The sequence below is a fragment of the Elephantulus edwardii genome, unplaced genomic scaffold, assembly GCF_000299155.1.
Source record: "Elephantulus edwardii isolate Elephantulus edwardi_28Jun2011 unplaced genomic scaffold, EleEdw1.0 scaffold00451, whole genome shotgun sequence".
Taxonomy (NCBI): Eukaryota; Metazoa; Chordata; class Mammalia; order Macroscelidea; family Macroscelididae; genus Elephantulus; species Elephantulus edwardii.
The window spans coordinates 70,625-76,531 of record NW_006400201.1 but is presented as its reverse complement, the minus strand read 5'-3'; positions in this window follow the sequence as shown (position 1 = coordinate 76,531).

Genomic DNA, 5,907 nt, shown 5'->3' with positions numbered 1-5,907 from the left:
CCTCCAAGGAGTAGCCTGGTTTAACCCTCTCCAGGATGAATCTGTTTGTTTTCTTGGCAGTCCAGGGTACATTCAATACTTTTCTCCAGCACCACCGCTCAAAGGCATCAATTCTCCTTCTATCCTCCCTAGTCATTGTCCAACTCTCTGATGCATAACAAGTGTTTGCAAAGACTGTGGCCTGTATCAAATAAGTTTAGTATAAATAATATACTATAATTGCTAGAAATGTGATACATAATCATGTGTGTATATTTACTTACTTTAAGAAAATATACAGATATTTCCTTCTTTCTCTTTTACTATATTTCTTAACATATTAACAAAAGATTTTGTCTGTGAAAATGATTTAAAGTTTTCCCTATTAGATAATTTTGAACACCAACAATTTCAGCTTGCTCAGTTCCATATCAATATTTTCTCAGCACCAGGAGTTAGGAAATCAAAAGACGAGTTGTTTTTGGGAAGTCTACTGCCAAGGACCTCTCTAGAGTGCTAAAGAGCAATGTTGTCAGTCTAGAGACCATGGTGCACTTGATCTAGGCCAGGGTCTTTACAATTATTTACCATGTACCAGGGAGCTGGACAATGACAAAAGTTGACAGAAGAAGAATTGATGCCTTTGAGTTGTGGTAGAAGAATATTGAACATAACATCATCTGCCAAGAGAACTAGCAGCTCTGTCCAGGAGAAGGTGAAACCTGCTTGCTCCTTAGAGGCAAGAATTCTTATGCTTCATCTCACATATTTTGTGCTTGTTGCCAGGAGGAACTGATCTTTGGAGAAGGATATCATGCTTGGAAGTTTTAAGGAACAGCACAGAAGAGGAAGACTCTGGGCGAGATGGATTGAAACATTAACTGGGATAATGGTAGGTAGGTGTGTCAGAGACAGTAAGATTGGCTAGGATAAAGCAGGGTTCAGAGCTATTGTGCATAGGTTCTCTACAAGTTGCAACTCAATAGCACACAACAACAACAAGAAAGAAGTTCTTATAGCATTTTCTAGCAGCATTCCTAAAGTATGTGAGAGGAAGCTTTGCCTGTCTTGCCTCTAGAGTTGAGCTCTGGCCACACCTCAAAGACATACCTACTTGCTCCTTTTGCATTCCATACTATATTAAGGACAGAAGAGAAAGAAAAGACAAATATGGATTTGGATGAGACTCTGGAAATTGTGCTAGGGTATTGAGAAGTTCAAACAAAGGGAAGAGATGCAGAGGTGAAGGAGAGGAACAGAAAATTACAAAGGGCAGCACAAGAAGACAAAGCAAAGTATTAACATGAACTGTGTTAAAGAGCTGGGATCAGAAGGGGGGAATGGAAGAAATAATAAGCATTTCTCAAGCAGGGGAAAAAATGATACATGAGTTGTAATACTGAGAGTTGCTATTGCCAAAATCTTCAATGATCTGCTGTTGTTGTTATGTGCAGTCGAGTGTCATGCAACTCATATGACCCTATGTACAACAGCCCTAAACCCTGCCATATCCTATGCCAATCTCACGGTCTCTGACACACTTACCCCCATTACCCTAATCAATCCATCTCATCGAGCGCCTTCCTCTCCTACACTGTCCCTCCACACTCCCAGGTATGACATCCCTCTCCAAGGACTGGTCCCTCTTTGCAACCTATCCAAAGTATGTCAGACGAAGCTTCAAAATCCGTACCTCCAAGGAGCAGCCTGGCTTCATCCTCTCCAAGACAACACTATTCCTTTTCTTAGCAGTCCATGGTATATTCAATACTCTTCTCCAGCACTATAGCTAAAAGGCATCAATTTTTCTTTTATCATCCCTAGTCATTGTCCAGCTCTATAGAGATGGATACCAAGTGATTGCAAAGACCATGGCCTCTATCAGGCGCACCATAGTCTTCAGACTGAAATTGTTGCTCTCAGCACTCTAGAGAGGTCTCCAATTGTAGACTTTCCCATTGCAATACATCATTTAATTTCCTGGCTGCTGGTGCAAAGCGTGTTGACTGTGGGGCCAAACTAAAAATGTGAGCAATCTCAATCTCTTCACAATCCATCATGATACTGTCATTTGGCCCATTGGTAAGAATCTGTTGTATTGATACTGAGCTTCAATCGTACTAAAGACTGCAGTCCCTAATCTTCTGCAGCAAGTGTGTCAAGTGCTCCTCAGATTCAGCAAGTACTGTTGTGTCATCTGAATAATCAGATTGTTGATGAGTCTTCCTCCAATCCTGATGCCACATTTCTCCTCATAGAGCCCAGCCTTCGGGATAATATGTTCTTCATAAAAATTGAAAAGGGGCAAATCAAGACAACTCTAAGATATCATCTCACCCCAGTAAGACTAACAAAATTTAACAGAACAGCAAACAATAAATGTTGGCGAGGTTGTGGAGAGACTGGAACCCTTATTCACTCTTGGTGGGAGTGTAAAATGATGCAACCACTGTGGAAAGCGGTGTGGCACTTTTTCAAAAAGTTGCAAATAGAGATATCATTTGACCCAGCAATTCCACTACTGGGAATATACCCAAAAGAGACCATAAATGACATCCAAGAAGATAGATGCGCACTCATGTTTATCGAGGCTTTGTTCACAATAGCAAGGAGTTGGAAACAACCTAAGTGCCCATCAACAAACAAATTAATAAAGAAGCTGTGGTATATTCACACAATGGAATACTACGCTGCATTGAAAAACAAGGAACTTATGCAATATTATTCAAAATGGGTGACCCCAGAGGACATTATGCTAAGTGAAATATCTCAGTCACAAAAGACAAATACTATATGGCGCCACTATTGTAGAATGAGGCTGACATCAGGGTGCGGGTAAGACAGAAAAACTGCATAAATTATGTTTACTACATTGAAGCTGATGAGGGAGAGAATAGTTTAAAAGTAATATATTTTAGGGTATTACGATTAACATAAGAGTCTGTAATGAGGGTTGCAGAGTGAAGTATACTCAGGGTGGGGGTTGGGATGGGGGTGTGCAGGGGGATTGTATACCAATGAAGGAGTTTTTCTTTTGCTTTTCAAGAAGAAGAATGAATTGAGGAGGGGGGGGGAGAAAAGTGCAACAATGAATGAATGGAAATAAAAAATCTCAGTAGATGTTCATTGAAATTGATTTTTAAAAAAAGGTGTGGAGATAGGTTACATTCCTGGCATAAACCCTTCCCAATTTTGAACCATGCATTGTTTCCTTCCTCTTTTCTGACAATTGACTCCTGGTCCAAGGTTTCATATTAGCATGATCAAGTATTCTGCGATTCCCATTCTTCTCAGAGATAGCCACAGTTTGTAGTGATCCACACAGTCAAATGCCTTTGCATAATCAATGAAACATAGATAGTATTCTAGTACTCCCTGATTTCAGCCAAGATCCATCTAACATTAGCTATGATATCTCTAGTACCACGACCTCTCCTAAACCCAGCCTGCACTTCTGGTTGCACTCTGTTGATGTGCTTGCTGTTCTAGTCGTTTTTGGATAATCTTCAGCAGAATCTTGCTTGCATGTGATATCAATGATATTGTTCGATAATGTCCACACTATGTCAGATGACCTTTCTTTGGATTGTGAACAAATATAGATCTCTCCCACTCAGTTGGCCAAATGATTGTTCTCTGGATTTTTGGCACAACTTGGTGATGAGCACATCTAGGGCAGCATCTTTCAGTTGAAATATGTTAATTGATGTAATAAGTATAAAAAGAAGACAGAGGACGTGTTCTTATTGTTGTTAAGTGCCGTTGAGTCATAGGCTACTCATAGTGACCCTATTAATGAAAGTCCTCAACACTTGCATGACTTTCATCCTTTCTCCATGTTCATAGGGTTTCCCCGAGGCAAGCTATTTATGGAAGTCGATGCCACTCCTGCTTCCAATTTGTTCTAACTGGGGAGTGCCACCCAACACTGTCCGCCATGGGTAACCATTATCACATTTGACATGACAGTGTCATAGTGTTCAGCTTCACAGCAACCTCAAGTTGCCTCTGTAGGGCAAGTGGACACACCAGGTGGACCAGAGGACCTGTAGTACTCTTTAAACTTTCAATATGAGATATTTATCTCAAGTTTCATTGCCAAATGTTGTGCTGCCCCGTCCCCCAATCTGTAAAGTTTATTTTTACTTTTATCATTGGCATTTTTTTAATACACACAGGAACTTAATTTTTAGAATGTAACGTTCGTAGATTTTGTCTCTCTCAGTTGTGCATTTCTGGCTATATTTTCAAGTGTAATTATGCCATGGGCTAGAGTATCTAAGTTTGGTCTCATTTTGTTCTTTATGATTCTTATGATTCCAGGCTTTATCCTTATGTGAAGTTGATTCATCTTGAGTTCATTTTTGTCTATGTTATGAGATGTAGATCCTGTTTCAGTCTTCTGAAGTTACTAGAGGACCTCTACAAGAAAAAAAAGACTGATAACCCAATAACAAAAAGGACAAAAGATATCAAAAGACTTTTCACAAAAAAAGACATTTTGATGACCAATAGACACATGGAGAAATTCTGAAAATCACTGGCAATCAGAGAAATGCAAATTAAACAATGAGATATCTTCTCACTTTTTTAGTAGTAGAAAAGTTTAACAGGGAACAAACCATAAAGTTTGGAGACATTAGAATGCTTATGCACTGCTTGTGGGATTGTAAAATGGTTCAACAACTCTGGAAGTCGGTTTGACATTTCCTCAAAAACTTAACATGCTTAAATCCCATATGACCCAGCTATTGCACTGTTAAGGATATGTTGTTGTTATTGTTGTGTACTGTAGATTTGAAACTGAACCATAGCTGAAAATTGGGTAAGTTTTCAGAGGCAATTAATTACAAAGGAGTAGATTGTAAATAATTCTCTCATAGAGCATCTGGTGATCCTGAACTGTGTGCATTCCAATTGAAGCACAGTTTCTTGCTGCAAGGCTAAAAGATCTCCCAAAGGAAATTGTAAATGGGATGTGAACCAAGATATGCACACTTATATTCATAGCAGTGTTATTCAGAATGGTAAGGATATGACAACAGCCCAAATGTCTACCAACAAATAAATGGAGTGAGAAAATGTTGTACATTCACACAGTAGAATACTATGCAACACTGAGGAATAACGATTTTGTAAAATACTATATAATTTGAAAGAGTCTACAGGGCATTATGCTGAGTGGACTAACTCAGCCCCATAAGAGCGTTATTGTAAAAATAGAAGGATAGCTAGTAAGATGTGTGTAACTGTTCAAATGGGAGTAAGGGGGAAGTGGGTAGAAAAGGAAAACAGTATAAATCACTAATATAGCAGAGTTTAGTGGTTAGATTAAGAAGAGTGTGAAGGAATAGGAAAGATTCAACAGGGACTCAAAAAGACAAGGTAATAATAGGCCTCCGCAGATGTAATCGATCTGATTCCTATGCATACCATCAGGTGAAATCCATTTGTATAACCTGCGTTTATGTTTCTTCCAGATAGACTTGTTTGTTCATTTGACAGTTCATAGCATACTCCGTACTCTTTATCAAGAATCAATTAAAAAAGATCTATGGTTCCCTAATTCTTAATCATTGTTTAACATTCAGAAGCATGTTGTTAAGTGCCGTCGAGTCGTTGGCGACTCATAGCGACCCTATGAAGGAAAGTCCTCAACACCTGCATGACTTTCATCCTTTTTCCAGGTTCCTAGGGTTTCCAGAGGCAAGCTATTTATGGAAGTGAATGCCATTCCTGCTTCCAAGCTTGGTGTTTTTTTATTATTAAAATTTATTCGTTTTAATGAATATTTACAGAGATTTTGGGTTTTCATTCATTCATTGTTGCACTGTTTTCTCCACCCTCCTCCCCAGTTCGATCTTCTTCCCCCCCATGTCTGTTTTAATTGCCCAATTGCCACAGTGCTTGTCAAAGCCAGTTCTGATT